Genomic DNA, 20,667 nt, shown 5'->3' on the forward strand with positions numbered 1-20,667 from the left:
GACGACGAATACAATCATGCACAAATAGATTGTTTACTTTATTGTTATGAGAGTTTCCATGGTAACTAAGCATGAATATTACACATGGATTAATTTTTTTGTTATGAGCAAATAGAGAGCTTCGACCTGATTACATTGAGTGTAAAATCACAGCTGTATCTTCTATAGTAACGGAGATATATGAGTTTGAAATTTTATATAATGTTTTTGTAAAACATGTTTCCAAGGATGTATTACATTGTTTCAACAATCAAAGTGGTTATTTCAAATCTCCACGACTACGACTACAATCATGCACAAATTGATTGTTTACTTTATTGTTATGAGAGTTTCCATTATAACTAAGCCTGAATATTACACATGGATTAAATTGTTGCGGATGAGCCAATAGAGAGCTTCGACCTGATTACATTGAGTGTAAAATCACAGCTGTATCTTCTATAGTAACGGAGATATAGGAGTTTGAAATTTTATATAATGTTTTTGTAAAACATGTTTCCAAGGATGTATTAAATTGTTTCAACAATCAAAGTGGTTATTTCAAATCTCCACGACGACGACTACAATCATGCACAAATAGATTGTTTACTTTATTTTTATGAGAGTTTCCATGGTAACTAAGCATGAATATTACACATGGATTAAATTGTTGCGGATGAGCCAATAGTGAGCTTCAAACTGATTACATTGAGTGTAAAATCACTGCTGTATCTTCTATAGTAACGGAGATATGCGAGTTTCAAATTTTATATAATGTTTTTGTACAATGTGATTCCTTAGGATGTATTACATTGTTTCAACAATCAAAGTGGTTATTTCAAATCTCCACGACGACGACTACAATCATGCACAAATAGATTGTTTACTTTATTGTTATGAGAGTTTCCATGGTAACTAAGCATGAATATTACACAGGGATTAAATTTTTTGGTATGAGCAAATAGAGAGCTTTTACCTGATTACATTGAGTGTAAAATCACAGCTGTATCTTCTATAGTAACGGAGATATATGAGTTTGAAATTTTATATAATGTTTTTGTAAAACATGTTTCCAAGGATGTGTTACATTGTTTCAACAATCAAAGTGGTTATTTCAAATCTCCACGACTACGACTACAATCATGCACAAATTGATTGTTTACTTTATTGTTATGAGAGTTTCCATGGTAACTAAGCAAGAATATTAAACATGGATTAAATTTTTTGGTATGAGCCAATAGCGAGCTTCAAACTGATTACATTGAGTGTAAAATCACTGCTGTATCTTCTATAGTAACGGAGATATGCGAGTTTGAAATTTTATATAATGTTTTTGTACAATGTGATTCCTTAGGATGTATTACATTGTTTCAACAATCAAAGTGGTTATTTCAAATCTCCACGACGACGACTACAATCATGCACAAATAGATTGTTTACTTTATTGTTATGAGAGTTTCCATGGTAACTAAGCATGAATATTACACATGGATTAAATTTTTTCGTATGAGCCAATAGAGAGCTTCGACCTGATTACATTGAGTGTAAAATCACAGCTGTATCTTCTATAGTAACGGAGATATATGAGTTTGAAATTTTATATAATGTTTTCCTAAAACATTTTTCCAAGGATGTATTACATTGTTTCAACAATCAAAGTGGTTATTTCAAATCTCCACAACTACGACTACAATCATGCACAAATTGATTGTTTACTTTATTGTTATGAGAGTTTCCATTATAACTAAGCCTGAATATTACACATGGATTAAATTGTTGCGGATTAGCCAATAGAGAGCTTCAAACTGATTACATTGAATGTAAAATCACTGCTGTATCTTCTATAGTAACGGAGATATGGGAGTTTGAAATTTTATATAATGTTTTTGTAAAACATGTTTCCAAGGAGGTATTACATTGTTTCAACAATCAAAGTGGTTATTTCAAATCTCCACGACTACGACTACAATCATGCACAAATTGATTGTTTACTTTATTGTTATGAGAGTTTCCATTATAACTAAGCCTGAATATTACACATGGATTAAATTGTTGCGGATGAGCCAATAGAGAGCTTCAAACTGATTACATTGAGTGTAAAATCACTGCTGTATCTTCTATAGTAACGGAGATATGCGAGTTTGAAATTTTATATAATGTTTTTGTACAATGTGATTCCTTAGGATGTATTACATTGTTTCAACAATCAAAGTGGTTATTTCAAATCTCCACGACGACGACTACAATCATGCACAAATAGATTGTTTACTTTATTGTTATGAGAGTTTCCATGGTAACTAAGCATGAATATTACACATGGATTAAATTTTTTGGTATGAGCAAATAGAGAGCTTCGACCTGATTACATTGAGTGTAAAATCACAGCTGTATCCTCTATAGTAACGGAGATATATGAGTTTGAAATTTTATATAATGTTTTTGTAAAACATGTTTCCAAGGATGTATTACATTGTTTCAACAATCAAAGTGGTTATTTCAAATCTCCACGACTACGACTACAATCATGCACAAATTGATTGTTTACTTTATTGTTATGAGAGTTTCCATTATAACTAAGCCTGAATATTACACATGGATTAAATTGTTGCGGATGAGCCAATAGAGAGCTTCGACCTGATTACATTGAGTGTAAAATCACAGCTGTATCTTCTATAGTAACGGAGATATAGGAGTTTGAAATTTTATATAATGTTTTTGTAAAACATGTTTCCAAGGATGTATTACATTGTTTCAACAATCAAAGTGGTTATTTCAAATCTCCACGACGACGACTACAATCATGCACAAATAGATTGTTTACTTTATTGTTATGAGAGTTTCCATGGTAACTAAGCATGAATATTACACATGGATTAAATTTTTTCGTATGAGCCAATAGAGAAGTTCGACCTGATTACATTGAGTGTAAAATCACAGCTGTATCTTCTATAGTAACGGAGATATATGAGTTTGAAATTTTATATAATGTTTTTGTAAAACATGTTTCCAAGAAGGTATTACATTGTTTCAACAATCAAAGTGGTTATTTCAAATCTCCACGACTACGACTACAATCATGCACAAATTGATTGTTTACTTTATTGTTATGAGAGTTTCCATTATAACTAAGCCTGAATATTACACATGGATTAAATTGTTGCGGATGAGCCAATAGAGAGCTTCAAACTGATTACATTGAGTGTAAAATCACTGCTGTATCTTCTATAGTAACGGAGATATGCGAGTTTGAAATTTTATATAATGTTTTTGTACAATGTGATTCCTTAGGATGTATTACATTGTTTCAACAATCAAAGTGGTTATTTCAAATCTCCACGACGACGACTACAATCATGCACAAATAGATTGTTTACTTTATTGTTATGAGAGTTTCCATGGTAACTAAGCATGAATATTACACATGGATTAAATTTTTTGGTATGAGCAAATAGAGAGCTTCGACCTGATTACATTGAGTGTAAAATCACAGCTGTATCCTCTATAGTAACGGAGATATATGAGTTTGAAATTTTATATAATGTTTTTGTAAAACATGTTTCCAAGGATGTATTACATTGTTTCAACAATCAAAGTGGTTATTTCAAATCTCCACGACTACGACTACAATCATGCACAAATTGATTGTTTACTTTATTGTTATGAGAGTTTCCATTATAACTAAGCCTGAATATTACACATGGATTAAATTGTTGCGGATGAGTCAATAGAGAGCTTCGACCTGATTACATTGAGTGTAAAATCACAGCTGTATCTTCTATAGTAACGGAGATATAGGAGTTTGAAATTTTATATAATGTTTTTGTAAAACATGTTTCCAAGGATGTATTACATTGTTTCAACAATCAAAGTGGTTATTTCAAATCTCCACGACGACGACTACAATAATGCACAAATAGATTGTTTACTTTATTGTTATGAGAGTTTCCATGGTAACTAAGCATGAATATTACACATGGATTAAATTTTTTCGTATGAGCCAATAGAGAAGTTCGACCTGATTACATTGAGAGTAAAATCACAGCTGTATCTTCTATAGTAACGGAGATATATGAGTTTGAAATTTTATATAATGTTTTTGTAAAACATGTTTCCAAGAAGGTATTACATTGTTTCAACAATCAAAGTGGTTATTTCAAATCTCCACGACTACGACTACAATCATGCACAAATAGATTGTTTACTTTATTGTTATGAGAGTTTCCATTATAACTAAGCCTGAATATTACACATGGATTAAATTGTTGCGGATGAGCCAATAGAGAGCTTCAAACTGATTACATTGAGTGTAAAATCACTGCTGTATCTTCTATAGTAACGGAGATATGCGAGTTTGAAATTTTATATAATGTTTTTGTACAATGTGATTCCTTAGGATGTATTACATTGTTTCAACAATCAAAGTGGTTATTTCAAATCTCCACGACGACGACTACAATCATGCACAAATAGATTGTTTACTTTATTGTTATGAGAGTTTCCATGGTAACTAAGCATGAATATTACACATGGATTAAATTTTTTGGTATTAATAAATAGAGAGCTTCGACCTGATTACATTGAGTGTAAAATCACAGCTGTATCTTCTTAAGTAACGGAGATATATGAGTTTGAAATTTTATATAAGGTTTTTGTAAAACATGTTTCCAAGGATGTATTACATTGTTTCAACAATCAAAGTGGTTATTTCAAATCTCCACGACGACGACTACAATCATGCACAAATAGATTGTTTACTTTATTGTTATGAGAGTTTCCATGGTAACTAAGCATGAATATTACACATGGATTAAATTTTTTCGTATGAGCCAATAGAGAAGTTCGACCTGATTACATTGAGTGTAAAATCACAGCTGTATCTTCTATAGTAACGGAGATATATGAGTTTGAAATTTTATATAATGTTTTTGTAAAACATGTTTCCAAAAAGGTATTACATTGTTTCAACAATCAAAGTGGTTATTTCAAATCTCCACGACTACGACTACAATCATGCACAAATTGATTGTTTACTTTATTGTTATGAGAGTTTCCATTATAACTAAGCCTGAATATTACACATGGATTAAATTGTTGCGGATGAGCCAATAGAGAGCTTCAAACTGATTACATTGAGTGTAAAATCACTGCTGTATCTTCTATAGTAACGGAGATATGCGAGTTTGAAATTTTATATAATGTTTTTGTACAATGTGATTCCTTAGGATGTATTACATTGTTTCAACAATCAAAGTGGTTATTTCAAATCTCCACGACGACGACTACAATCATGCACAAATAGATTGTTTACTTTATTGTTATGAGAGTTTCCATGGTAACTAAGCATGAATATTACACATGGATTAAATTTTTTGGTATGAGCCAATAGAGAGCTTCGACCTGATTACATTGAGTGTAAAATCACAGCTGTATCTTCTATAGTAACGGAGATATATGAGTTTGAAATTTTATATAATGTTTTTGTAAAACATGTTTCCAAGGATGTATTACATTGTTTCAACAATCAAAGTGGTTATTTCAAATCTCCACGACGACGACTACAATCATGCAAAAATAGATTGTTTACTTTATTGTTATGAGAGTTTCCATTATAACTAAGCCTGAATATTACACATGTATTAAATTGTTGCGGATGAGCCAATAGAGAGCTTCAAACTGATTACATTGAGTGTAAAATCACTGCTGTATCTTCTATAGTAACGGAGATATGCGAGTTTGAAATTTTATATAATGTTTTTGTACAATGTGATTCCTTAGGATGTATTACATTGTTTCAACAATCAAAGTGGTTATTTCAAATCTCCACGACGACGAATACAATCATGCACAAATAGATTGTTTACTTTATTGTTATGAGAGTTTCCATGGTAACTAAGCATGAATATTACACATGGATTAATTTTTTTGGTATGAGCAAATAGAGAGCTTCGACCTGATTACATTGAGTGTAAAATCACAGCTGTATCTTCTATAGTAACGGAGATATATGAGTTTGAAATTTTATATAATGTTTTTGTAAAACATGTTTCCAAGGATGTATTACATTGTTTCAACAATCAAAGTGGTTATTTCAAATCTCCACGACTACGACTACAATCATGCACAAATTGATTGTTTACTTTATTGTTATGAGAGTTTCCATTATAACTAAGCCTGAATATTACACATGGATTAAATTGTTGCGGATGAGCCAATAGAGAGCTTCGACCTGATTACATTGAGTGTAAAATCACAGCTGTATCTTCTATAGTAACGGAGATATAGGAGTTTGAAATTTTATATAATGTTTTTGTAAAACATGTTTCCAAGGATGTATTAAATTGTTTCAACAATCAAAGTGGTTATTTCAAATCTCCACGACGACGACTACAATCATGCACAAATAGATTGTTTACTTTATTGTTATGAGAGTTTCCATGGTAACTAAGCATGAATATTACACATGGATTAAATTGTTGCGGATGAGCCAATAGTGAGCTTCAAACTGATTACATTGAGTGTAAAATCACTGCTGTATCTTCTATAGTAACGGAGATATGCGAGTTTGAAATTTTATATAATGTTTTTGTACAATGTGATTCCTTAGGATGTATTACATTGTTTCAACAATCAAAGTGGTTATTTCAAATCTCCACGACGACGACTACAATCATGCACAAATAGATTGTTTACTTTATTGTTATGAGAGTTTCCATGGTAACTAAGCATGAATATTACACATGGATTAAATTTTTTGGTATGAGCAAATAGAGAGCTTTTACCTGATTACATTGAGTGTAAAATCACAGCTGTATCTTCTATAGTAACGGAGATATATGAGTTTGAAATTTTATATAATGTTTTTGTAAAACATGTTTCCAAGGATGTGTTACATTGTTTCAACAATCAAAGTGGTTATTTCAAATCTCCACGACTACGACTACAATCATGCACAAATTGATTGTTTACTTTATTGTTATGAGAGTTTCCATGGTAACTAAGCATGAATATTAAACATGGATTAAATTTTTTGGTATGAGCCAATAGCGAGCTTCAAACTGATTACATTGAGTGTAAAATCACTGCTGTATCTTCTATAGTAACGGAGATATGCGAGTTTGAAATTTTATATAATGTTTTTGTACAATGTGATTCCTTAGGATGTATTACATTGTTTCAACAATCAAAGTGGTTATTTCAAATCTCCACGACGACGACTACAATCATGCACAAATAGATTGTTTACTTTATTGTTATGAGAGTTTCCATGGTAACTAAGCATGAATATTACACATGGATTAAATTTTTTCGTATGAGCCAATAGAGAGCTTCGACCTGATTACATTGAGTGTAAAATCACAGCTGTATCTTCTATAGTAACGGAGATATGCGAGTTTGAAATTTTATATAATGTTTTTGTAAAACATGTTTACAAGGATGTATTACATTGTTTCAACAATCAAAGTGGTTATTTCAAATCTCCACGACTACGACTACAATCATGCACAAATTGATTGTTTACTTTATTGTTATGAGAGTTTCCATGGTAACTAAGCATGAATATTACACATGGATTAAATTGTTGCGGATGAGCCAATAGAGAGTTTCAAACTGATTACATTGAGTGTAAAATCGCTGCTGTATCTTCTATAGTAACGGAGATATGCGAGTTTGAAATTTTATATAATGTTTTTGTACAATGTGATTCCTTAGGATGTATTACATTGTTTCAACAATCAAAGTGGTTATTTCAAATCTCCACGACGACGACTACAATCATGCACAAATAGATTGTTTACTTTATTGTTATGAGAGTTTCCATGGTAACTAAGCATGAATATTACACATGGATTAAATTTTTTGGTATGATCAAATAGAGAGCTTCGACCTGATTACATTGAGTGTAAAATCACAGCTGTATCTACTATAGTAACGGAGATATATGAGTTTGAAATTTTATATAATGTTTTTGTAAAACATGTTTACAAGGATGTATTACATTGTTTCAACAATCAAAGTGGTTATTTCAAATCTCCACGACGACGACTACAATCATGCACAAATAGATTGTTTACTTTATTGTTATGAGAGTTTCCATGGTAACTAAGCATGAATATTACACATGGATTAAATTTTTTCGTATGAGCCAATAGAGAAGTTCGACCTGATTACATTGAGTGTAAAATCACAGCTGTATCTTCTATAGTAACGGAGATATATGAGTTTGAAATTTTATATAATGTTTTTGTAAAACATGTTTCCAAGGAGGTATTACATTGTTTCAACAATCAAAGTGGTTATTTCAAATCTCCACGACTACGACTACAATCATGCACAAATTGATTGTTTACTTTATTGTTATGAGAGTTTCCATTATAACTAAGCCTGAATATTACACATGGATTAAATTGTTGCGGATGAGCCAATAGAGAGCTTCAAACTGATTACATTGAGTGTAAAATCACTGCTGTATCTTCTATAGTAACGGAGATATGCGAGTTTGAAATTTTATACAATGTTTTTGTACAATGTGATTCCTTAGGATGTATTACATTGTTTCAACAATCAAAGTGGTTATTTCAAATCTCCACGACGACGAATACAATCATGCACAAATAGATTGTTTACTTTATTGTTATGAGAGTTTCCATGGTAACTAAGCATGAATATTACACATGGATTAAATTTTTTGGTATGAGCAAATAGAGAGCTTCGACCTGATTACATTGAGTGTAAAATCACAGCTGTATCTTCTATAGTAACGGAGATATATGAGTTTGAAATTTTATATAATGTTTTTGTAAAACATGTTTCCAAGGATGTATTACATTGTTTCAACAATCAATGTGGTTATTTCAAATCTCCACGACTACGACTACAATCATGCACAAATTGATTGTTTACTTTATTGTTATGAGAGTTTCCATTATAACTAAGCCTGAATATTACACATGGATTAAATTGTTGCGGATGAGCCAATAGAGAGCTTCAAACTGATTACATTGAGTGTAAAATCACTGCTGTATCTTCTATAGTAACGGAGATATGCGAGTTTGAAATTTTATATAATGTTTTTGTACAATGTGATTCCTTAGGATGTATTACATTGTTTCAACAATCAAAGTGGTTATTTCAAATCTCCACGACGACGAATACAATCATGCACAAATAGATTGTTTACTTTATTGTTATGAGAGTTTCCATGGTAACTAAGCATGAATATTACACATGGATTAAATTTTTTGGTATGAGCAAATAGAGAGCTTCGACCTGATTACATTGAGTGTAAAATCACAGCTGTATCTTCTATAGTAACGGAGATATATGAGTTTGAAATTTTATATAATGTTTTTGTAAAACATGTTTCCAAGGATGTATTACATTGTTTCAACAATCAAAGTGGTTATTTCAAATCTCCACGACTACGACTACAATCATGCACAAATTGATTGTTTACTTTATTGTTATGAGAGTTTCCATTATAACTAAGCCTGAATATTACACATGGATTAAATTGTTGCGGATGAGCCAATAGAGAGCTTCGACCTGATTACATTGAGTGTAAAATCACAGCTGTATCTTCTATAGTAACGGAGATATAGGAGTTTGAAATTTTAGATAATGTTTTCGTAAAACATTTTTCCAAGGATGTATTACATTGTTTCAACAATCAAAGTGGTTATTTCAAATCTCCACGACTACGACTACAATCATGCACAAATTGATTGATTACTTTATTGTTATGAGAGTTTCCATTATAACTAAGCCTGAATATTACACATGGATTAAATTGTTGCGGATGAGCCAATAGTGAGCTTCAAATTGATTACATTGAGTGTAAAATCACTGCTGTATCTTCTATAGTAACGGAGATATGCGAGTTTGAAATTTTATATAATGTTTTTGTACAATGTGATTCCTTAGGATGTATTACATTGTTTCAACAATCAAAGTGGTTATTTCAAATCTCCACGACGACGACTACAATCATGCAAAAATAGATTGTTTACTTTATTGTTATGAGAGTTTCCATGGTAACTAAGCATGAATATTACACATGGATTAAATTTTTTCGTATGAGCCAATAGAGAGCTTCGACCTGATTACATTGAGTGTAAAATCACTGCTGTATCTTCTATAGTAACGGAGATATATGAGTTTGAAATTTTATATAATGTTTTCGTAAAACATTTTTCCAAGGATGTATTACATTGTTTCAACAATCAAAGAGGTTATTTCAAATCTCCACGTAGACGACTACAATCATGCACAAATTGATTGTTTACTTTATCGTTATGAGAGTTTCCATTATAACTAAGCCTGAATATTACACATGGATTAAATTGTTGCGGATGAGCCAATAGAGAGCTTCAAACTGATTACATTGAGTGTAAAATCACTGCTGTATCTTCTATAGTAACGGAGATATGCGAGTTTGAAATTTTATATAATGTTTTTGTACAATGTGATTCCTTAGGATGTATTACATTGTTTCAACAATCAAAGTGGTTATTTCAAATCTCCACGACGACGACTACAATCATGCACAAATAGATTGTTTACTTTATTGTTATGAGAGTTTCCATGGTAACTAAGCATGAATATTACACATGGATTAAATTTTTTGGTATGATCAAATAGAGAGCTTCGACCTGATTACATTGAGTGTAAAATCACAGCTGTATCTTCTTAAGTAACGGAGATATATGAGTTTGAAATTTTATATAAGGTTTTTGTAAAACATGTTTCCAAGGATGTATTACATTGTTTCAACAATCAAAGTGGTTATTTCAAATCTCCACGACGACGACTACAATCATGCACAAATAGATTGTTTACTTTATTGTTATGAGAGTTTCCATGGTAACTAAGCATGAATATTACACATGGATTAAATTTTTTCGTATGAGCCAATAGAGAAGTTCGACCTGATTACATTGAGTGTAAAATCACAGCTGTATCTTCTATAGTAACGGAGATATATGAGTTTGAAATTTTATATAATGTTTTTGTAAAACATGTTTCCAAAAAGGTATTACATTGTTTCAACAATCAAAGTGGTTATTTCAAATCTCCACGACTACGACTACAATCATGCACAAATTGATTGTTTACTTTATTGTTATGAGAGTTTCCATTATAACTAAGCCTGAATATTACACATGGATTAAATTGTTGCGGATGAGCCAATAGAGAGCTTCAAACTGATTACATTGAGTGTAAAATCACTGCTGTATCTTCTATAGTAACGGAGATATGCGAGTTTGAAATTTTATATAATGTTTTTGTACAATGTGATTCCTTAGGATGTATTACATTGTTTCAACAATCAAAGTGGTTATTTCAAATCTCCACGACGACGACTACAATCATGCACAAATAGATTGTTTACTTTATTGTTATGAGAGTTTCCATGGTAACTAAGCATGAATATTACACATGGATTAAATTTTTTGGTATGAGCCAATAGAGAGCTTCGACCTGATTACATTGAGTGTAAAATCACAGCTGTATCTTCTATAGTAACGGAGATATATGAGTTTGAAATTTTATATAATGTTTTTGTAAAACATGTTTCCAAGGATGTATTACATTGTTTCAACAATCAAAGTGGTTATTTCAAATCTCCACGACGACGACTACAATCATGCAAAAATAGATTGTTTACTTTATTGTTATGAGAGTTTCCATTATAACTAAGCCTGAATATTACACATGTATTAAATTGTTGCGGATGAGCCAATAGAGAGCTTCAAACTGATTACATTGAGTGTAAAATCACTGCTGTATCTTCTATAGTAACGGAGATATGCGAGTTTGAAATTTTATATAATGTTTTTGTACAATGTGATTCCTTAGGATGTATTACATTGTTTCAACAATCAAAGTGGTTATTTCAAATCTCCACGACGACGAATACAATCATGCACAAATAGATTGTTTACTTTATTGTTATGAGAGTTTCCATGGTAACTAAGCATGAATATTACACATGGATTAATTTTTTTGGTATGAGCAAATAGAGAGCTTCGACCTGATTACATTGAGTGTAAAATCACAGCTGTATCTTCTATAGTAACGGAGATATATGAGTTTGAAATTTTATATAATGTTTTTGTAAAACATGTTTCCAAGGATGTATTACATTGTTTCAACAATCAAAGTGGTTATTTCAAATCTCCACGACTACGACTACAATCATGCACAAATTGATTGTTTACTTTATTGTTATGAGAGTTTCGATTATAACTAAGCCTGAATATTACACATGGATTAAATTGTTGCGGATGAGCCAATAGAGAGCTTCGACCTGATTACATTGAGTGTAAAATCACAGCTGTATCTTCTATAGTAACGGAGATATAGGAGTTTGAAATTTTATATAATGTTTTTGTAAAACATGTTTCCAAGGATGTATTAAATTGTTTCAACAATCAAAGTGGTTATTTCAAATCTCCACGACGACGACTACAATCATGCACAAATAGATTGTTTACTTTATTGTTATGAGAGTTTCCATGGTAACTAAGCATGAATATTACACATGGATTAAATTGTTGCGGATGAGCCAATAGTGAGCTTCAAACTGATTACATTGAGTGTAAAATCACTGCTGTATCTTCTATAGTAACGGAGATATGCGAGTTTGAAATTTTATATAATGTTTTTGTACAATGTGATTCCTTAGGATGTATTACATTGTTTCAACAATCAAAGTGGTTATTTCAAATCTCCACGACGACGACTACAATCATGCACAAATAGATTGTTTACTTTATTGTTATGAGAGTTTCCATGGTAACTAAGCATGAATATTACACATGGATTAAATTTTTTGGTATGAGCAAATAGAGAGCTTTTACCTGATTACATTGAGTGTAAAATCACAGCTGTATCTTCTATAGTAACGGAGATATATGAGTTTGAAATTTTATATAATGTTTTTGTAAAACATGTTTCCAAGGATGTGTTACATTGTTTCAACAATCAAAGTGGTTATTTCAAATCTCCACGACTACGACTACAATCATGCACAAATTGATTGTTTACTTTATTGTTATGAGAGTTTCCATGGTAACTAAGCATGAATATTAAACATGGATTAAATTTTTTGGTATGAGCCAATAGCGAGCTTCAAACTGATTACATTGAGTGTAAAATCACTGCTGTATCTTCTATAGTAACGGAGATATGCGAGTTTGAAATTTTATATAATGTTTTTGTACAATGTGATTCCTTAGGATGTATTACATTGTTTCAACAATCAAAGTGGTTATTTCAAATCTCCACGACGACGACTACAATCATGCACAAATAGATTGTTTACTTTATTGTTATGAGAGTTTCCATGGTAACTAAGCATGAATATTACACATGGATTAAATTTTTTCGTATGAGCCAATAGAGAGCTTCGACCTGATTACATTGAGTGTAAAATCACAGCTGTATCTTCTATAGTAACGGAGATATATGAGTTTGAAATTTTATATAATGTTTTCCTAAAACATTTTTCCAAGGATGTATTACATTGTTTCAACAATCAAAGTGGTTATTTCAAATCTCCACAACTACGACTACAATCATGCACAAATTGATTGTTTACTTTATTGTTATGAGAGTTTCCATTATAACTAAGCCTGAATATTACACATGGAATAAATTGTTGCGGATTAGCCAATAGAGAGCTTCAAACTGATTACATTGAATGTAAAATCACTGCTGTATCTTCTATAGTAACGGAGATATGCGAGTTTGAAATTTTATATAATGTTTTTGTAAAACATGTTTCCAAGGAGGTATTACATTGTTTCAACAATCAAAGTGGTTATTTCAAATCTCCACGACTACGACTACAATCATGCACAAATTGATTGTTTACTTTATTGTTATGAGAGTTTCCATTATAACTAAGCCTGAATATTACACATGGATTAAATTGTTGCGGATGAGCCAATAGAGAGCTTCAAACTGATTACATTGAGTGTAAAATCACTGCTGTATCTTCTATAGTAACGGAGATATGCGAGTTTGAAATTTTATATAATGTTTTTGTACAATGTGATTCCTTAGGATGTATTACATTGTTTCAACAATCAAAGTGGTTATTTCAAATCTCCACGACGACGACTACAATCATGCACAAATAGATTGTTTACTTTATTGTTATGAGAGTTTCCATGGTAACTAAGCATGAATATTACACATGGATTAAATTTTTTGGTATGAGCAAATAGAGAGCTTCGACCTGATTACATTGAGTGTAAAATCACAGCTGTATCCTCTATAGTAACGGAGATATATGAGTTTGAAATTTTATATAATGTTTTTGTAAAACATGTTTCCAAGGATGTATTACATTGTTTCAACAATCAAAGTGGTTATTTCAAATCTCCACGACTACGACTACAATCATGCACAAATTGATTGTTTACTTTATTGTTATGAGAGTTTCCATTATAACTAAGCCTGAATATTACACATGGATTAAATTGTTGGGGATGAGCCAATAGAGAGCTTCGACCTGATTACATTGAGTGTAAAATCACAGCTGTATCTTCTATAGTAACGGAGATATAGGAGTTTGAAATTTTATATAATGTTTTTGTAAAACATGTTTCCAAGGATGTATTACATTGTTTCAACAATCAAAGTGGTTATTTCAAATCTCCACGACGACGACTACAATCATGCACAAATAGATTGTTTACTTTATTGTTATGAGAGTTTCCATGGTAACTAAGCATGAATATTACACATGGATTAAATTTTTTCGTATGAGCCAATAGAGAAGTTCGACCTGATTACATTGAGTGTAAAATCACAGCTGTATCTTCTATAGTAACGGAGATATATGAGTTTGAAATTTTATATAATGTTTTTGTAAAACATGTTTCCAAGAAGGTATTACATTGTTTCAACAATCAAAGTGGTTATTTCAAATCTCCACGACTACGACTACAATCATGCACAAATTGATTGTTTACTTTATTGTTATGAGAGTTTCCATTATAACTAAGCCTGAATATTACACATGGATTAAATTGTTGCGGATGAGCCAATAGAGAGCTTCAAACTGATTACATTGAGTGTAAAATCACTGCTGTATCTTCTATAGTAACGGAGATATGCGAGTTTGAAATTTTATATAATGTTTTTGTACAATGTGATTCCTTAGGATGTATTACATTGTTTCAACAATCAAAGTGGTTATTTCAAATCTCCACGACGACGACTACAATCATGCACAAATAGATTGTTTACTTTATTGTTATGAGAGTTTCCATGGTAACTAAGCATGAATATTACACATGGATTAAATTTTTTGGTATGAGCAAATAGAGAGCTTCGACCTGATTACATTGAGTGTAAAATCACAGCTGTATCCTCTATAGTAACGGAGATATATGAGTTTGAAATTTTATATAATGTTTTTGTAAAACATGTTTCCAAGGATGTATTACATTGTTTCAACAATCAAAGTGGTTATTTCAAATCTCCACGACTACGACTACAATCATGCACAAATTGATTGTTTACTTTATTGTTATGAGAGTTTCCATTATAACTAAGCCTGAATATTACACATGGATTAAATTGTTGCGGATGAGCCAATAGAGAGCTTCGACCTGATTACATTGAGTGTAAAATCACAGCTGTATCTTCTATAGTAACGGAGATATAGGAGTTTGAAATTTTATATAATGTTTTTGTAAAACATGTTTCCAAGGATGTATTACATTGTTTCAACAATCAAAGTGGTTATTTCAAATCTCCACGACGACGACTACAATCATGCACAAATAGATTGTTTACTTTATTGTTATGAGAGTTTCCATGGTAACTAAGCATGAATATTACACATGGATTAAATTTTTTCGTATGAGCCAATAGAGAAGTTCGACCTGATTACATTGAGAGTAAAATCACAGCTGTATCTTCTATAGTAACGGAGATATATGAGTTTGAAATTTTATATAATGTTTTTGTAAAACATGTTTCCAAGAAGGTATTACATTGTTTCAACAATCAAAGTGGTTATTTCAAATCTCCACGACTACGACTACAATCATGCACAAATAGATTGTTTACTTTATTGTTATGAGAGTTTCCATTATAACTAAGCCTGAATATTACACATGGATTAAATTGTTGCGGATGAGCCAATAGAGAGCTTCAAACTGATTACATTGAGTGTAAAATCACTGCTGTATCTTCTATAGTAACGGAGATATGCGAGTTTGAAATTTTATATAATGTTTTTGTACAATGTGATTCCTTAGGATGTATTACATTGTTTCAACAATCAAAGTGGTTATTTCAAATCTCCACGACGACGACTACAATCATGCACAAATAGATTGTTTACTTTATTGTTATGAGAGTTTCCATGGTAACTAAGCATGAATATTACACATGGATTAAATTTTTTGGTATGATCAAATAGAGAGCTTCGACCTGATTACATTGAGTGTAAAATCACAGCTGTATCTTCTTAAGTAACGGAGATATATGAGTTTGAAATTTTATATAAGGTTTTTGTAAAACATGTTTCCAAGGATGTATTACATTGTTTCAACAATCAAAGTGGTTATTTCAAATCTCCACGACGACGACTACAATCATGCACAAATAGATTGTTTACTTTATTGTTATGAGAGTTTCCATGGTAACTAAGCATGAATATTACACATGGATTAAATTTTTTCGTATGAGCCAATAGAGAAGTTCGACCTGATTACATTGAGTGTAAAATCACAGCTGTATCTTCTATAGTAACGGAGATATATGAGTTTGAAATTTTATATAATGTTTTTGTAAAACATGTTTCCAAAAAGGTATTACATTGTTTCAACAATCAAAGTGGTTATTTCAAATCTCCACGACTACGACTACAATCATGCACAAATTGATTGTTTACTTTATTGTTATGAGAGTTTCCATTATAACTAAGCCTGAATATTACACATGGATTAAATTGTTGCGGATGAGCCAATAGAGAGCTTCAAACTGATTACATTGAGTGTAAAATCACTGCTGTATCTTCTATAGTAACGGAGATATGCGAGTTTGAAATTTTATATAATGTTTTTGTACAATGTGATTCCTTAGGATGTATTACATTGTTTCAACAATCAAAGTGGTTATTTCAAATCTCCACGACGACGACTACAATCATGCACAAATAGATTGTTTACTTTATTGTTATGAGAGTTTCCATGGTAACTAAGCATGAATATTACACATGGATTAAATTTTTTGGTATGAGCCAATAGAGAGCTTCGACCTGATTACATTGAGTGTAAAATCACAGCTGTATCTTCTATAGTAACGGAGATATATGAGTTTGAAATTTTATATAATGTTTTTGTAAAACATGTTTCCAAGGATGTATTACATTGTTTCAACAATCAAAGTGGTTATTTCAAATCTCCACGACGACGACTACAATCATGCAAAAATAGATTGTTTACTTTATTGTTATGAGAGTTTCCATTATAACTAAGCCTGAATATTACACATGTATTAAATTGTTGCGGATGAGCCAATAGAGAGCTTCAAACTGATTACATTGAGTGTAAAATCACTGCTGTATCTTCTATAGTAACGGAGATATGCGAGTTTGAAATTTTATATAATGTTTTTGTACAATGTGATTCCTTAGGATGTATTACATTGTTTCAACAATCAAAGTGGTTATTTCAAATCTCCACGACGACGAATACAATCATGCACAAATAGATTGTTTACTTTATTGTTATGAGAGTTTCCATGGTAACTAAGCATGAATATTACACATGGATTAATTTTTTTGGTATGAGCAAATAGAGAGCTTCGACCTGATTACATTGAGTGTAAAATCACAGCTGTATCTTCTATAGTAACGGAGATATATGAGTTTGAAATTTTATATAATGTTTTTGTAAAACATGTTTCCAAGGATGTATTACATTGTTTCAACAATCAAAGTGGTTATTTCAAATCTCCACGACTACGACTACAATCATGCACAAATTGATTGTTTACTTTATTGTTATGAGAGTTTCCATTATAACTAAGCCTGAATATTACACATGGATTAAATTGTTGCGGATGAGCCAATAGAGAGCTTCGACCTGATTACATTGAGTGTAAAATCACAGCTGTATCTTCTATAGTAACGGAGATATAGGAGTTTGAAATTTTATATAATGTTTTTGTAAAACATGTTTCCAAGGATGTATTAAATTGTTTCAACAATCAAAGTGGTTATTTCAAATCTCCACGACGACGACTACAATCATGCACAAATAGATTGTTTACTTTATTGTTATGAGAGTTTCCATGGTAACTAAGCATGAATATTACACATGGATTAAATTGTTGCGGATGAGCCAATAGTGAGCTTCAAACTGATTACATTGAGTGTAAAATCACTGCTGTATCTTCTATAGTAACGGAGATATGCGAGTTTGAAATTTTATATAATGTTTTTGTACAATGTGATTCCTTAGGATGTATTACATTGTTTCAACAATCAAAGTGGTTATTTCAAATCTCCACGACGACGACTACAATCATGCACAAATAGATTGTTTACTTTATTGTTATGAGAGTTTCCATGGTAACTAAGCATGAATATTACACATGGATTAAATTTTTTGGTATGAGCAAATAGAGAGCTTTTACCTGATTACATTGAGTGTAAAATCACAGCTGTATCTTCTATAGTAACGGAGATATATGAGTTTGAAATTTTATATAATGTTTTTGTAAAACATGTTTCCAAGGATGTGTTACATTGTTTCAACAATCAAAGTGGTTATTTCAAATCTCCACGACTACGACTACAATCATGCACAAATTGATTGTTTACTTTATTGTTATGAGAGTTTCCATGGTAACTAAGCATGAATATTAAACATGGATTAAATTTTTTGGTATGAGCCAATAGCGAGCTTCAAACTGATTACATTGAGTGTAAAATCACTGCTGTATCTTCTATAGTAACGGAGATATGCGAGTTTGAAATTTTATATAATGTTTTTGTACAATGTGATTCCTTAGGATGTATTACATTGTTTCAACAATCAAAGTGGTTATTTCAAATCTCCACGACGACGACTACAATCATGCACAAATAGATTGTTTACTTTATTGTTATGAGAGTTTCCATGGTAACTAAGCATGAATATTACACATGGATTAAATTTTTTCGTATGAGCCAATAGAGAGCTTCGACCTGATTACATTGAGTGTAAAATCACAGCTGTATCTTCTATAGTAACGGAGATATGCGAGTTTGAAATTTTATATAATGTTTTTGTAAAACATGTTTACAAGGATGTATTACATTGTTTCAACAATCAAAGTGGTTATTTCAAATCTCCACGACTACGACTACAATCATGCACAAATTGATTGTTTACTTTATTGTTATGAGAGTTTCCATGGTAACTAAGCATGAATATTACACATGGATTAAATTGTTGCGGATGAGCCAATAGAGAGTTTCAAACTGATTACATTGAGTGTAAAATCGCTGCTGTATCTTCTATAGTAACGGAGATATGCGAGTTTGAAATTTTATATAATGTTTTTGTACAATGTGATTCCTTAGGATGTATTACATTGTTTCAACAATCAAAGTGGTTATTTCAAATCTCCACGACGACGACTACAATCATGCACAAATAGATTGTTTACTTTATTGTTATGAGAGTTTCCATGGTAACTAAGCATGAATATTACACATGGATTAAATTTTTTGGTATGATCAAATAGAGAGCTTCGACCTGATTACATTGAGTGTAAAATCACAGCTGTATCTACTATAGTAACGGAGATATATGAGTTTGAAATTTTATATAATGTTTTTGTAAAACATGTTTACAAGGATGTATTACATTGTTTCAACAATCAAAGTGGTTATTTCAAATCTCCACGACGACGACTACAATCATGCACAAATAGATTGTTTACTTTATTGTTATGAGAGTTTCCATGGTAACTAAGCATGAATATTACACATGGATTAAATTTTTTCGTATGAGCCAATAGAGAAGTTCGACCTGATTACATTGAGTGTAAAATCACAGCTGTATCTTCTATAGTAACGGAGATATATGAGTTTGAAATTTTATATAATGTTTTTGTAAAACATGTTTCCAAGGAGGTATTACATTGTTTCAACAATCAAAGTGGTTATTTCAAATCTCCACGACTACGACTACAATCATGCACAAATTGATTGTTTACTTTATTGTTATGAGAGTTTCCATTATAACTAAGCCTGAATATTACACATGGATTAAATTGTTGCGGATGAGCCAATAGAGAGCTTCAAACTGATTACATTGAGTGTAAAATCACTGCTGTATCTTCTATAGTAACGGAGATATGCGAGTTTGAAATTTTATACAATGTTTTTGTACAATGTGATTCCTTAGGATGTATTACATTGTTTCAACAATCAAAGTGGTTATTTCAAATCTCCACGACGACGAATACAATCATGCACAAATAGATTGTTTACTTTATTGTTATGAGAGTTTCCATGGTAACTAAGCATGAATATTACACATGGATTAAATTTTTTGGTATGAGCAAATAGAGAGCTTCGACCTGATTACATTGAGTGTAAAATCACAGCTGTATCTTCTATAGTAACGGAGATATATGAGTTTGAAATTTTATATAATGTTTTTGTAAAAC

The sequence above is a fragment of the Lepisma saccharinum genome, unplaced genomic scaffold (genome assembly GCF_977018435.1).
Source record: "Lepisma saccharinum unplaced genomic scaffold, izLepSacc3.1 HAP1_SCAFFOLD_35, whole genome shotgun sequence".
Classification (NCBI taxonomy): domain Eukaryota; kingdom Metazoa; phylum Arthropoda; class Insecta; order Zygentoma; family Lepismatidae; genus Lepisma; species Lepisma saccharinum.